The sequence below is a fragment of the Columba livia genome, chromosome 1 (genome assembly GCF_036013475.1).
Source record: "Columba livia isolate bColLiv1 breed racing homer chromosome 1, bColLiv1.pat.W.v2, whole genome shotgun sequence".
Classification (NCBI taxonomy): Eukaryota; Metazoa; Chordata; class Aves; order Columbiformes; family Columbidae; genus Columba; species Columba livia.
In genome coordinates, this window is record NC_088602.1 from 130306450 (window position 1) to 130322378 (window position 15929).

The following is a 15929-nucleotide window of genomic DNA, read 5'->3' on the forward strand; positions in this document are numbered from 1 at the left end:
TGATACTGTCCAGGTACACCCTTTTGTGTGAGTAGTCCTGGACTAATCAGAGATGTGGACTGTTGCGGAGATGTTGCACAAGTCGTGCTGTGCATGCAATCAATGGAAGTTTATCTTTGTGACCTTTTTTAGACTTTTTGAAAAGGGCAATGTAAGAAGGCTGGATTAGTTTATGTGAAGTTATGGGTTCAAGAGTCGAGCTGTCCTTATACTTTTTCTTGTGGGCTTTACTACTCTTATGACCTCTAGTAAAGCCTCTGGAAAAGAACCTGAAGCTAATTAAGAGGGTCATTTTTGTTGCATTGGCTAAACGGGAAATGGCACCACTTTCCATTTGCGTAAACAGAGGTCTGGCAGGAGCTGCAGCTCACTGTGCCTTGCTGGAAAACAAAAGGGAAAAAGGCTAAAACATGTTTCACAAGAAATGCATTTGTTTAAAAGGAGGGTTTACAGATCCTCTTGCCGAGATAAAAAATATGTGCCTCAATGCTGTTCTGTTCTACCCTTTAGTTCTGAGGAAGTTTGTCAGACATTTGATCCAGGGTTGAATTTTCAAAGTTGTTTAAGGATGTGTAACATTTAATGCCACGATGCCCTCTGTCTCCTAGTGCTGCACAACTAATAACATGAAATTAATTTTATTAGATTACTTCATTACCTCAGGAAAATAATACATAGGTTGCCTTTTGTGTTATGATATAATTATGCATATTCTGGTTTATTTTGACAACTGTTTGGGCTTGAAACTATCATGCTTAATTTTAGAAGACATCAGATTTTTTATACTATTTTGCAGTAGATTGCTCAACTGTAAAGGACTCTTCTTGGTTCACTGAAGATGGTTCACAACTGCGTGGTAGACCTGATTAAATCTTATAATTACCGGATTTCTGGGTTCAAAATCCAAATCTAGATCTGAGCCCGGTTCTGTGGTCTGAGATGAAATGTAGAAAGGGTAGGTGTGACAGTGAGCTTACCCAATATTGACACCACTGAACATTGTACCTCGCTTAAGATAATGAGACTTAGAGAAATATTGAGTTATCAATTTTTTTTTTCTGTTCATTTGTGAACCTTTGGTGCCATGATAAGGGTGGTGTTTTTTTTTTTGTTTTTTTTTTTTTTTTTGTGTGTGTGTGTGTGTGTGTGTGTGTGTTTTGTGGTTGGTTTGTTTGCTTGTTTGTTTTGGTGTGGGGGGGAGAAGGGGGTTGTTGTTTGTTTTTTTTTTCCCCCGCAGCACTAGTAAGGTCAAATTTTCTAAAGAAGCCTGTAATTCTCACATGAGCTTTTGTCTCCAGGTGCTCTCAAAATATTGCCAATTATTGAAAAATTTGAAATAAAATGTTATTAAACTCTCTGACTTTGAGGTAGAACAATGGACCTCTTAAAATATTCATAGTTGATGCTAGAGTAGCTTACGGGAATTTGGTTTGAAGGTTTCATTCACATTCTTTTGTTTCATACATACGGTTATGTTCTTACTGAGTTAGCAGTGGTTGCTCCAGAACTAAGAGATAGGGCTGGGTCTGATACTTCAGCATAGTATTGTCTTAATTTTAAGCTGTAGTTTTGGACAATAAAAAAGACTTTATTTCTCTGTTTAGCATCATGTATATCTGATGGGTAAATGTTTTCCCAGTATTTTGTCCTAGCAGTCTTTATGCCATGGTGTTTTCTGCCCTTCTCAGTTTTGTACTCTTGCTGCCTCTGTGCCATGATATCTGAAGGCGTTGACAATTCTCCATTGCTCAGCATCCTGTGAGGACAGGAGGAGCTGATTTTGCTTAAAATGAGAATGGAGGAACCTCAGATGGCCAGGAAGCTTGCCCAAATAATGCAGTAGATGTTTTCAATGGCAGGAGCAAATTGTGCGAATCCTGACTTCCAAGGCTCGTTTACACTGGGAACATCATCCAATCAGTTATACAAGTACTATAGAACTGAATGAAGGCTTCCCTAAACCACTTGCATTTGTAGCCTGATTTTTACTCCAAGCACACACAGATGTAATGGAATCTTCTCCCAAGAATTAGCTAAAATTAAACAAAGTTTAATCAAATGACAAGTAGTTCTACCTGAACCAATTCTAACTTCTTGAAACCCCACTTACAAAACAGGGTGTTTCTGTTTCTCCTAATCTAACTACAGGAGGATGTGTCCTCACAGGAGACGACTATGCTATTTTCATCTTATCAATAGAGTGTGTTCAGAGTCTGGTATTTTTTTTTTACACCTGTGTTTTATTGCAGAGTATTTCATTTATTCTCTAGTCTCTCTCTTTTCATACTAGACAAACCCATGTAATCAATCTCAGATCCAGGGTTCTGCTTACCTGCTGTTGCCCAAACCCATAGACTCTATTTGCCCTCAAGCTTTTTCATTTTTTGGCAGCTGCTCTCATTCCAATTACAAAATATCCTTGGAAATTCAATATCTGATTTTTCTGTTATTTAAACTATGGCTCACATTGTAGTTCAATGAATTTAATTAAAGCATTTCCTTACACACATGGTGTCCATGTGGACAGGGAATCAGAACTTTTAATCTTAAAACTACGCATATGTAATAATTACAACACAAAAGATTTTTCCTTCCTATTATGTCCTTCAGGTAAGATGAATGTTCAAATTGCCTAGAGGAAGACATAATCCGTATAAGCTGGTTTTAAATCCATAGGTAACAGGGGGAATAATCTGTTTTAAATAATGAACAACTATATTGTGAGGAAGTTGTGACCTAGTTTTTAAGTCTAGGAATAAAAAAAACAAACATGGGGATAACCAGATACTTGGGCGATTGTGTGGACACACTGCCAAACAGCTTTGAAAACTGGGACACAGGCATCATCTTCCAGAATCAGTGGTGATGGTTCGGTGGAGATCACCAGCTCTGTACCTGTTGGGTAGAATGCCTGTGTGATCTGTTTCAGTTCAGTGAGTCAGGTTAGTTTAAACAGTGGAAACACCTGTCCTTCGATAACCTGAATCTCTTGAACAGCCGTGGACTAGGGAGTAGTGTTAGCAAAGGTTCAGGGAGCCATCCTGCATGGATGGAGCTGGATCTAAAAGTTAATTCACAGCCTTGAACTACCTGCCCTTACCCAGGGTATCTTACAAAGTAAAAAATTGAAGGCACAAATTGTACTTATCAAGGACCTTCCACTGAAGTACAATACAGTGTGAACCACAGCCAGGTGCTATTCAGCTGTGAAGCCAGAGCACCCTGTGTTGCCTCCATGCACCAGCAGTCCCTGAGCTGCTGTCATACCTTTTCTCAACTCGCATTTGTTATCCATGGTTGTCTCAGTTGCTGTGCTTCCAGGACTGGGCTGCTAACCCACTTGATTTGGCAGCTCAAACCTTTGTGGCGTATTGGAGGGGTGGACCAGGTGTCTGGCCTCCCACTGCGTATCTGGGGACTCCCCCAGTAGAGCTGGGGCTGTGCCCCCATGCTACGTGGGCCTCAGGGACCTCACCAGAGTTACAGGTTGCTGAAAGGGGTTTACAGTGAAAAAAAGTCTCACTAAGATTTGCAGGTCTTAATTTTGAGGCAGGAGTTTGAGTCTCTAGATGATCCAAAATGGGTATGTAGGCTTTCTTTTTGAAGAAGGTAGGAATTTGTTTTAAAATTTGCTTTCTAATATGCTGAAGAGGGTGCTCAGCTGATAGCAGTCTCTCTATTAATCTCTCTGCTTTCCTGCAAGCCTCTTGGTTAAATGTAGTTGAATCTGGCCAGAGATGGCAAGTTCAATATCCCTTGTTTTGTTTTGTTTTTAGAAGGAAACAAAACAAAACTCAGCATCTGTATATGAGATGACTGAAGACAACACATACAGCATCATGAACGTGAGGTTTATTTGTTTGATTTGTTCAGCCAGCTGTCTGGTCAGCCTAGGATTGAGGTGGTCACTCAGCCCATTCTGCTCCATTGGATGCTGTCCCTTGGATGATTGGTGGCTAGGGACCACATCAAGAGATGAAGAAGCTAAAATGTTTGTTCCCCAGGCATGGGGAAGTGAATTTGCAAGTGAAGTAAGAAATGAGGGCTGACACTATTATGGAACTAGGGATGAAGAAGCTGTGGTGCTGGGAAGGGAAGTTTAGGGGTGTGGGCTATAACCCATAAATAGTTGGCCTTCAGTAGTGCTCTTGCTTATGCAATGACTTGTTTTGTTTCCATTGGAGTGTATGAGTTGTCATTATGGATCAGGCTAGTAGTCTGTCTAGTCTGCTAACACCTCTGTGAATGGACAGCATCAGATGCAACAAGACAAAATTGTAGCTGACAGTTGTGGAATAACTACTTAGGACGAAGCAGGAGCTGTTGTAAGTAAATCCTCCTTTCTCATCCTTAGATACAGCTTCTTATTTATTACTGCTGCCTTTAGGAACAGCAGATAATATGCTTTCAGGGATATGTGAATATCTGGGATTGCTGAAGCTTCCCTTGTCCCAGACAGAAGTTGACCCTGTGACTCTACAGTAGAGTCTCTTTGCCCTCTTTTGAAGCTTGGATTATTTAACTTTTTTCCTTTGCTCCCCATTCCATGTGCTTTCTTAGCTGGTTGTGCATTTACTTGGTAATTTTTCTAATATATATTTAAAATAACACAGGTAAACACTTGCAACAAATTCATAGGGAAGGTTACATTTGATATACAATCAAGCCTTCAAAAGAGAGGAAACTTGAAAACTGTGAAATATGCAAATTCAACTCTGTTTATGGCCTTTCTGTAGTTGACTTACTGGTTTTTGATGGTTTTGCAAAGCAGTTTTCTCAATCTCCTTCTTAATGTGATTCTGTTTCACTATGATTATTCCATTACCTGGAGAGGATGTAACAATTTAGCATTCTAGTAAGATGATTCATCCCATATGTAAAAAACTGCTTGCATTTAAAATGAAATGAAATAAAAAAACAAATAAAATAAAATAAAATAAAATAAAATAAAATAAAATAGTAGTTCAATAGGTTCTTCCTTTCCTCTGTTCATAACTCTAATTGTGGATATGGGACCATTTGCCTTTTCTACTTTGGAGATTGGTTTCCACAATTTTAAGAGCAGTTTAGCAGCTTCCTGTGGGCAGGTATTGCTAAATGAAATAAATTATATTAATATTTCAAGTTCTCAGTAATTGTGGGCAATACAAATGTAGCAATGTTACGTTGGTCACTTTCTTCCTGAATGCAGAATAGTAAGAGGAATATTCAGGGCACAAATTGAGTACGTTACTAGTGAAGCAAGAGGTGAAGTGTGCTGTGGGACAAATACTGTTGTAATACATTAAAGGCAGGGTAGACTAACTCAGTGGGATCACCTACCCTCGACAGCTTGTGATAACACTTTGAGTTAAACCATGGCTGTAGTTGTATGTACAAAGGAAAAGTAATTGTTAATGATAAATTAGTTATGCACACAACTACAGAACCTCTGAACTTTAGAAATGAGAGTTAGTTATAACATTTGTCTTTGATGAAATATCCTAAGAAGGAAGCTACTTTAAGCTGAAATATAATAAATAGTTAGCTCATAATCGATAGCTTGTTTTCCTGAAATTTGATGTTTTGCAGTGCTTCTACCTACAAGGATTTTAAAGTATATCTCAACATAGTAACTGCTTTCTCAGCTACCAAAATACTTTCAACTCTGCTTGAAGTATGGCACCAGTCTGACTTTGTTATTTTTTAATTTCTCCTTTGCCTTTCCATTATTTCAGTGAAAACAAATGTGTTACCAGCTGCACTGGGCACAAACAGATCGCATTTGTGTCTGGCAAGAATTTGGGGGAAATCTACTCTGGAGCAAAACTTGGAAGAACTTGTTTTACTCTAACAGTAATAAACTTGCAAAACTCAGGTTTCCTGAACCCTTTGGACATTGAAAAAAAAAAAAAAAATCACTAACAAATGCTTAAAAAGGGGCCTTGTCCGTCTGCCTTTCCTTGAAGATGTTGTCCTAAGCAATGAAAACACACAGAACGTGCTCTATATATAACTTAGAAAATATATGTAGTACCAATGTCTTTGGCCACATTACTTTTATTGTGTTTGCAGAGCAGTTACTGAGCTGTTGGAAGTGCAAAAAAAAAAAAAAAAAGATCATATGGGCTGTGCAACCTCCTCCCAAGCTTCTATATTTCAACAAGTAAAGACTGAAAGGATGTATCATGCATATCCAACCACGGTGGCCTTTATTCAGAATCTGCTGTGTGATGTGGGAGTCTTCCTTTTGGCTTTAATACATGCTGGATGAGGGCCTTTGGCAGTATCACCATTAATAGCATCTTTCACTCAGTGCATGTACTATATTAAAGTGAAAATGTGTCAAAAATGCTGTTTGAAAGTTGCTCTTGAAAGCTGTATGTGGTGGTGGAATGTTCCCCTTGTCCCTCAACAAACTGAAAGAAAGCTCTGGCTAAATAATGTATCACTCATCCTGAACAAGTGTGTTTTGTTAAACAGATTCAGTTTGGATTTAGCAAGGGAACAACGTATATGTCTAGAGAATTATATTCCAGTTCTATTGCAGTTCTCTTGATGACCAAGTAAAATTTTTAAAACCACCGTATACATACTGCCTTCTTTGCCCCATTTTCCTATGTTTTTGTTTCAGCCTGTGTTTTGACTGGTTATAGACTGAAATAGATATGTGAATTTTTCTTATTGACCTCTCTTTCCTGATGAATTATAGATGCCGTAATAGTTGCTCTGCAGTGGTAGAACCCAAGTTCTTGGACAGGTCTGGCTTCAGAGACACTTAGGAAACACCATTCCCTTATGAAGTTGTTAAAATACTTTTTTGTACTTATTTGACATACGGGCCACTGAAGCAGCATGGTGAATCACATAAGCATCTCTGCTCCCCAAAAAGGGGATCCTAGGTCTTTAGGACACCAATCTACTGGCGTGGCAATTTTCTGCCAGAGAATTCATTCTCGTCCAAAACCACAAAGAGATTTAAATGGTATTTTCTGATAAGAAAATGCATTAAGCTCTACATTTTCCTCTCACATGGATTAGTTTCCTGTACCTGTATAGGATTTCTTCACTTTAAAACCAATAAGTTGGATCTTTTTTCCCCTATTAATTTCTGCTTACTCTGCAGAAGTCAGTGAGTGGAGAGAAAAGGAACCTTCCTCTCACTCATTAATGGTGATGGTGCTGATGTATTTCCATGTGGTCAGCTGTGGAAGTCACTGAGGCTGAAGACCTTATCTGGAATTTAAAACATCTGTGGGCACCTGAGAAGGAGGGACCTTAACTTGACCACTGGCTCATGAGCTGGGTTTGCAGGCTTGGTAGTGGGTGTTGTGTGTGTTACCTAAGTATGCTCCTTCCTAGGGCAAGCAGCCTGCAGTGGATTTGGAAACCTGTGAGCAGGAGTCTTCCTAGGATGCCATTTCAACAAAGTTATTTTAAGAGGAGACATTTCTATGTACAGTTAAAATCATAGGTCTGGATGGCTGTGGAGCTTGGGGTGATCTCTACAAGTCTGTGATAAGACAGCATAGCTTTTTCTAGTCTTTCTCTTCGGAGGCTATCAAGAGCCCAATAATTTTTCTGATGGATCATTAGGATTAATTACCTATATCCTAGCCTGCTTCAGGTGAGTGATCTTTGTCATCTTCCAGTTGAGGAGTGAATCTGTTCCTCTGCTTCCCCCAATACCTTTTACCTACACCTACAATGCAATTAGCTGTGCCACACTACTAGTTCCCAGGGCATATTGGCAGAGGGGAACAAGCTTGTGTTGCACATTCTGCTGACACTATCTGGTGTGTTTGGGCTCTCATCTGACTACATAGGCAACCTGTCAGTCTTGTGGACTTGGAGTAAACTGTGTGTATAAAATATCAGTTCTGCACAGCTGGCTCATTTTAAGGAAAAACAGATCCTGGGAACAGCAATCTCCCGGTCCCCTTATATGGAAGGAATTACTTGGGCTTGGCATCCCTTAATGAAGAAATGCATAGCAACTAGCCAAAAGAAATAAAAAATAGTTTAAGTTCCTTATCAGTATACAGTATGCCAAAATTGCCATTTATTTCTTCATCTACAGAGGACTGCTAAATTCCATAATTGATGCCTTCTTCAAGTCACAGGCATATGACAAGAAACTCTAAAATATGCTTGGAAAAATGATTTAGTGGTGGGGTTTTTTTGCTTGTTTGTTTGTTTTGCTTAAAAAAAAAAAAAATAATAAAAAAAATCTGCCCAGTAGGGCTTCTTGCTCTCTGCAGTCTGAGATCCTCAGTGACGAGTGTGTGCACAATGAGAGTTAGGAAAGATGCATGAATGAAACATTTATGTAAATGTGAATCACAGAGGGAGACATGTATGGTTTACATCAGTGTATGTTTTAAAATTGGTCCAGTATCTTACATTTCTTAGTCAGAATGAAAGGCTTTATTGAACCTTCAACTAAACCACTTAGTACAGGGATTACCTCATGCTACTTTCATCCCTAAATACCCAGACATGGCCCAACAGATACATTTGTCCAAAAATTATGGAAACTGCTTCTGCCTAGTATTTTTATGTATGTGTTTTCCCCACAGTCAGATGCTTGGATTTTTGTTGGAAGACTGGAAGGCAAAAAAGTGCTGAGAGTAAAGTGGTCAAGAACATAAACGTTTGAATTAGCGTTACCTGGTGTCTTGTTCAGTGCGAGGGCAAGTACCTGCACATTTGCAAACTGGCACACAAGGTGAAGAGCCACAGAAAGGTGAGACTCTTTGGAATGGATTAAGGTAGTTGTTGTGGAGATCTTCTGAAAGTGTTTGTGATCATACTTAAGTTCCCTGTGGTATCTGTGTAATGGCTGCAACACTGTGCAACAGAACTGCCACTAAATCAGTTAAGGAACCAAACGCTCCATATAATAACCTGTTTCCTCATTTGGGTCATCCCTTTGAAGCTGTTTGACCTTTACACACAGAGATGTTCAGGTTCAAGCATTTTACCTGTGCTATGCCACCCGTTCAGGCAGTGCTTCAACATTTGAGGAATACCTCTGTGAAAACACTTCAAGTCTTTTAAATGACAACTCTTTTTTATCAGTGGCTCTGACTGTAGAAATAAAATGCTCTACTGAGCTTATCGACCAAACAAATTTAACCTGGAAACCAAACATTACATGACGTTTTGTTGCTGTTGTTTTGTGGATCTGCAGCAGTAAAGATTTTGCAGCACATCTTTTTCTTAAAATCACTCTTTTATGATCCCCAAATAGAATCCACTGCATACTTTTTCCTTCCTCCTGTCCTTGGTTGTTCCCAGCAGACAGTATGGGTATCACCCAAAGTCATCTGTTCTGGAAAACAGTCTATGAGTGACCCACTGACTTTTTGTACATATATGAGGGTTTTGTTTGGTTGTGGTTTGTTGTTGTTGTTGGTTGGTTGGTTTTTGGTTGTTGTTTTTGTTTGTTTGTGTGTGTGTTTGTGGTGTTGCTTTTTTTTTTTTTTCTGTTTTTTTTTTTTTCATCTATCGCCTTTGAATAACAATTTCTGCCATTCCAGATCATTTGTTTCCAGCTTGGCAATGACTATTTTTTCCATTATTTTATGAAAAGTAATTCTAACACTTTTTTAAGAGAATGAAGAGATTAAACATAGTTGAAGCTATCTGGTACTTGAGATGTTATGAACCAAAATTTTCCTTTTTATCTTGAAGCTGCCATGTTACAGCAAGCTGCTTTAGTCTTAAAGGGAGAATTTGATGTATGTTTTGTGTGCATGTATTTGAACCATAGTAACTGACAAAGCTGGGGAGACCCACAGAACTTTGCTGTGTATCCTCCTGGTCTCTCTCAGGGGATGTTATGGGGATTCCCAGGGAGACTGGCATGGCTGAACTCTGGTTGTCTTGCTGGTGATTTGCTCCAAGGAATCATCTCACCTTTTTGGTAGGGAACTTTGTCTCTGAATACATGCCATTGAAATGAGCTTTTGAAAACTCATAGGGAAAATATATTAGTGTTATTGCTAACCAAATATTCCCACCTTGGACGACAATTAAAACTGAATCAGCTGGCCCAATATTCATGAAAAGCAGAAGAGCAATTGCCAATATTTTCCAAAGTCAGTATAGAAAGTTGGGCTGATGTTCTGAGATGTTAAGTGACCACAAGTCCAGTATTTTCTACATGTCAGACTTGGGTTACGCAGATGAATACCACATTATCGAAGATACAGATCACTGTTCTTATATTTTGTTGAATCCTTCCTAGAATGACTAGATTACTGGAACATAAGTGATTCGTCAGAGGGGCTGTAGTTGCATAAAGTGCTCATGTATCTTAGTAACCTAGCCTGGATGCCGGTCACCTTGATGGTACTAGATACCTTTTTTTTTTTTAACTTGGCACCACTGAAATGAATGTGATTTATTTGTGGACTGAGGTAAAGATGAAATCTAGTATCAGAAGTCTGGCTCCTTCAGTAGTGGTGAGAAAAGGAAAGGAATAAACATTGCCACTTTCTCATTAATGCAATCACATCAAACGTGTGCTGATAAATTTGAGAGGCTTATATCATTCACTAGGCATATGCATTCATTAGCATAGCCATCATAAAATAAACAGGGGAGTGTCCAGCATGGGGAAAATTTCGGAGAACAAGAGCTCACATTATACAAAGCTATGATGATAAATGTCTCCTGTGGCATAATTTTAACTCTTACCATCTGTGATTCTCTGTTGCTATAGCAATGGAAAGTAAATATTAAAAATAGCCTAAAACCAGGAAAAGCACAGCGGGGAATGTCTGTCCTGAAAGAAAACAAGCCCTCAATATGACCGGGCAACGGCAGGAAAAATAACTGATGAGAACTTCAGAAGTTCTAGCTTGGAGAATTTTCAATATGCAGGAGTGGGTGAGAGAAAGATCCTAAAACAGTGTTTATAAGCAGTTTTAGCTGTGCTACCAAAACATTATCAGATGCTCAGTGCTGTACTTGTCATCTGTTTTCAACTTTGAGCTTGAGAAGTAATTTTACTTTAACTGGTAGGAGATTGTGTATATATATAAAAATAAATACGATTTTACATTTTTGATAGATGTGGTTTTGATTTTTGTTGAGCTAGGGAGGTATGAAGTGCCTTCTGATGTAGTTCTTAAAAGCTATGAGCATTGCAGTGGTGTTCATCAAGTTGTGCCATTCAAATAATATTGCAACTGCATGTTTAGGTCAAAGACAAGGCTTAAAAGGAGAGCTGCACTTTCATGCCAGGGCAGCACAAGAGCTGATTCCAGTATCTCCTTTCTGGAAACAGGACCTGAGCCCCATGCAGCAGGAAAAACTCACCAGGGAAAGAAGGAAAGAAAGGGTGAAAGACTGCATGTGGTGAAAGGGGCATGAAAAATTGTTTAAATAACTGAGAGTGTTGGGAAATGGCTAAGTGCTTCAAGAACCTGGGAACTTTGTGGGTTTTTTTGTGGGGATGCCCTATCTAAAGAAATCCCTGGGTGTAGAAAAAGCTTTACATGGAAAGAAAACTTCTTGGGGGAATTGCTAGCTGTTCTGGGTGGGTCCTTGCTTTAGTCTAATTGCAATGAAGATTTATTTATCTTCCTTGGTGAATGTTTTTATTTCTGTATGTTTTTAGTGTTCTCTTTCATTTATTTGGCAGCCACTTCAAGAATGATTTATGATAAGAGATGAGAAAACAAACTCTGATTTGATTTTAGGCAGTAGCCAGGGAACCTAGTTGTAATCACTGCTGCAGAACATCCTTTAGTTCTGTGTATAGTGCATGCACCATGTTGGAGTTAACACATAAGATCACACTTGAGCATGCAAACCAACACAGCACGAATATACAAACCTGCATGGGAATCCAGGTGCCATCAGCACAAATTAAGCATCTGTGGCTGGACTCAAGGTGCGTGACACCAGAGGAACACAAATCACAAATCTTCTTTTGCCATATTATCACTGATGACCTGATAGGTAGGTTGTCTGCAGCCTTGTAGTTTGCTCTGTGACAATGACAATGAATGCAACATTTAAAAGACAGCCAATGCACAGATGCTTTGATTTGTAGGAAAACGCTGACGCACTAGAACTAAAACTTTTAGGGAAAAAAGTCGAGTGAGTTCCAGTTACAGCTACTGTACCTCTGAGTTTCCCTGAACTTGTCTTCTCATCTTTCATTCTCTCTCTTCTCAGAAACTCCAGTGTAATCTGAGAGTTTTCTATATTTGGCCAGAGTGCTGCCCTCATTCTGCTGTATGTCTGGAAATGGTGGACATTTCCATGGCACAAAACCAGGCTGACTGCACAGCTTCTGTGCAATGAGTCAGCTGCTCTGGAAGTATTGAGAGCTATTGACTATGGTCAAACCAGCTGCTGTATGTATGCAGTGAGCCTAATGTACCTCAAAAGTCTTAGGCTCGCCTCCAAACCCACGTGAGGTAGGTCCAAAGTTTCTCACAAGGCTGCATATTGTTTCCACCCTGTTGATCACGACAGAAGTGTGACATGTCCTATGTTGTGTTGTGTTCTGGAAAAACTTTTCCCAGTTTTTCTTTGATCTGTGAGAGAATTGTACTTTCTTCTCACTGATACCACTTCTCCCTGGCTTGCTGTCCTATTCGCAGATGAACCATGGAGAGTGCCCAGAAGGCACTCTGTTTTGAGAGGTGATAAAAGGAACCAGTGTGTTGACCTATTAGGATATGTCATAAGAGAGTTTCAGCCTTTACGTTGGCACTCTAGGAATGCCTGTGGAGGATTCCCACATCCATGACAAAGAGAAAATTCCTCAAACCCCATCTGACTCTTCTTCAGCTAATCAAATAATTTCTCCAAAGCTTCACTCACTTCACCTGGGCTTCAAGTATTCATTGTAGAAAAGGGCTTCTTTGGAGCCTCTAGAAGAATATTGCGTAGTCTTGTGAGCTTCACTCTGAACATTTTTTTGCTTGTGCTCCATTTCTGACTGCTTAGTTTGTAGGGGAATCTATGCTCATACCGAAGTGCTTTCTGGCATGCTGCAGGAAGAAAGGGTTTTCCAGGAGTTCTGGGAACGAGCCAGTTGCTTGGAAGTCCTGCTGGAAATACTTCTTGGAAGTTGCATAGAAAACAATAAAACTTTCATGTATCTACTCAAAATAGACCATTATTCAATAGTATATCTAGTTGGATGTGGTGGAGATGCATACATACACATACTTTGTTTGACTGTGCTCAGTGTGTATATTACTTAAGAAAGTTCATGTGCTTGGCAGTCTCTTCTTACTGCTAAAGATAAGTGTTTCCTCTTTTGAGGAATTTACAGCCTAGACGGACACTTCAGGAAGACAGAAAATCCAACAGCAGCTCAAGATGGAGGAGTTCATTTTAGGAAGTTTATCTCTATTTCGTGATGGTGATGACATAATTTTTACTTGAAGGAGTAGGATTTACACTGATGTACTTTCAGATTTTCTGCCAATCTCCTTGTGTATTGCAACACACAGTCCCTGCTGCAAAAGTTTGAAATCTCAATTAGATTAAGATATCTGTTCTCTGCTTCCCAAAAATTCCATTGTGTTGTCAAAGGAAAGCAGAGAGCTGATGGAAGACATAGAAGTGTGCAAAAGGCCTGCCATATTTCACCAGGATTTACTCTGACATCTGTATGTAGCTAGTTGATTTTTTTTTCTTTTGACCCAAATAGCAACATAACTGAGATTAGCAGTCAGCAGCACACATTCTTTAATGTATCTAGAGAATTCAAATTGTTATTTTACAGGGAAGCGATAGCTATGCAATTAGGATTTTCATCAGTGTGATCCTCTACATTGGTATGGTGGCAAACGTAGTATTAAATAAGCTTATGGCAGCTGTGGGAGGAGAGCTAAAGGCAAACTCAGTTTATAGTTTTGCTGTTTAATTTTACCTCTCAGGAAACTTTGCAGACGTTTACAAAACTTCCACATAGCTGCTTCCCAAAGCTATGCCTTTTCTTTAATCTAAGATGAATACTTAAATAATCCAAAAGATACCCTTTTTGCTCAGAAACCTAATTCCAGTTACCTCTGAACTTGTGCTGTTCCCTTAATGAAAAGCCCTGTATCTTGTCTTAGTCAAGGTTTTTACAGCATAGATCTGTGTATGTTTTCAAGCAAACCTGAGCCTTGTTTTGCATGAATTGAAGTTTAGTTTGGAGCCAATTTAAACCTCTGTGTAGTTACGCATTTGGGATATAAGGAATATGTGGTTTCAAATGTATTTGAGAAACGTAGAAAATTTAGGGTTTTTTTGACTGAATTTTGTTTTTCAGTCAGAGGGCACACTATGCTGTCTGTTTTCTCTGCTTCCAAGTTCCAAAAGGCATTTCCTTCCTTATTTTGTCCCTGTAACTTTCCATCTTATACAGGCTGCAATAGTTTCCACGCTCACTGTTCAAGATCCCATGCATCTGGAGAGCTCATGGTGACTATCGTTTTATTCTGCTGAGTACTTTAAAAGTTGTAATGAGACTGTGTGGTAAAGTTAATAGAGCGTCCTGGTTATTCTCACAGTACTTGTAAAAAATGACTTGGTGTCATGACTTCATATCCAGATGACTGTATAAAATTAAGAATACTCCTAATGCCTGTTCTGTGATATATATATATACATATATATATATATATATATATATATATATATATATATTTAATTTATTGGTGGCATGAAAATGCAATCATTTTATCAGGGAGATAATCCAGAACTTTCCAAACTCTGATGGATAGCACGCCAAATCTTTTCTGTATTCAATAATAAAGTTCAAGGCATAACGGACTGGACACATGGGAGAAGATCCTTTTTGCTTGCAGATGATTGATGTGCCGACCTTTCCTTCTGCTTCCAACATGCTTGTGCTTGGAGATGCAGCTTATTTTTTTTTTTCCCCCAAGAAAAACATTACAGTCCTTTCAAAAATTTTGACTCAAACTATTTAGAATCTTAATATTTTATCAGTTAAAGTTCATGAAAATTAAGTTTTGTGTCATCTCCTGCAGGATATTCTTAAGAGCTTTGTGAAATAAACTTTTCTGCTCAGAAAATGCTGACCACCTAATCCATTACCACCTTCTGGTCTGTAATAATCAGTGTTGTATTTAAGTAGCTTTCCTGTGACATTGCATTTTATATTCAGCAAGAGAATGGAGCAAATGAAATGATAGCATGGTTTTCATCAAAAATGGCTCTGTTTTTGCAGATTTTTACCTCTTGCAGAAATTAATACCATTACACTGTTTTACCAGTCCATTCTGGGTAACTTGTTAAGATTAAAAGAAGTAATGAGAGAGGCATACTCCAATTATTTGTGAAACACAGCACTGAGGCACACACCCATAATAAAAGGTCTCTTCCTACCCGACAGTATTTCTTTCTTGTATGGTCTCCCTAACCCTCCTTTCACCATCAGACTTCATCCTCTTTTTTTTCTTTTTTATTTCTTTTCTTTCTTTTTTTTTTCTGGGAAACAAAAAATAAAAACCACAATGGATGTGACTTACTGCACTGCACTTATTAATGCTGCAAAGGTCAACCTTTCTCCAGAGTTGGCTTAATATTCCCATGCTAAGGATAATATAGTCTGTCCTTATGGAACAGTAATAACTGCATGATCTCAGATAACCTTTTGTGTCAACAGGGGAAGGGATGGCTCTGGTGCCCAATCTCCAAGATATGTGTCTGGAACTCTTTAGAAACCCAGATTATCTGGAGCCTGACAATGACTTGTTTGGTAATGCTGGGGAAACTGCTTCCTCTTTTAGTGTGTGGGCTATTAACTCATTTGGCAAATGATTCTTTCAAGTGCTTGAGTGGTACTGGTGAGGCATGTGGCACAAAAGCCAGGTATCACATTTATCTCTTAGTCCTAAAATGCAGTGCTTTGTAGAGACGTCCATTGGTGATGGTCAAGGGTTGGGCAGTTTGTGTAGGTAAGG

General features: G+C 38.9%; 1 protein-coding gene across 1 annotated transcript in view; it reads left to right on the plus strand.

The window, feature by feature from the left end:
• Positions 1 to 4229: 4229 nt before the first annotated feature.
• The window catches only part of CALD1 (caldesmon 1), a 255661-nt gene continuing 243961 nt past the window's right edge, over positions 4230 to 15929 (plus strand). The window contains exon 1 of the mRNA XM_065029712.1: positions 4230 to 4325. The gene's annotated coding sequence lies outside the window, so the exon portion shown is untranslated. The remainder of the gene's footprint in view (positions 4326 to 15929) is intronic.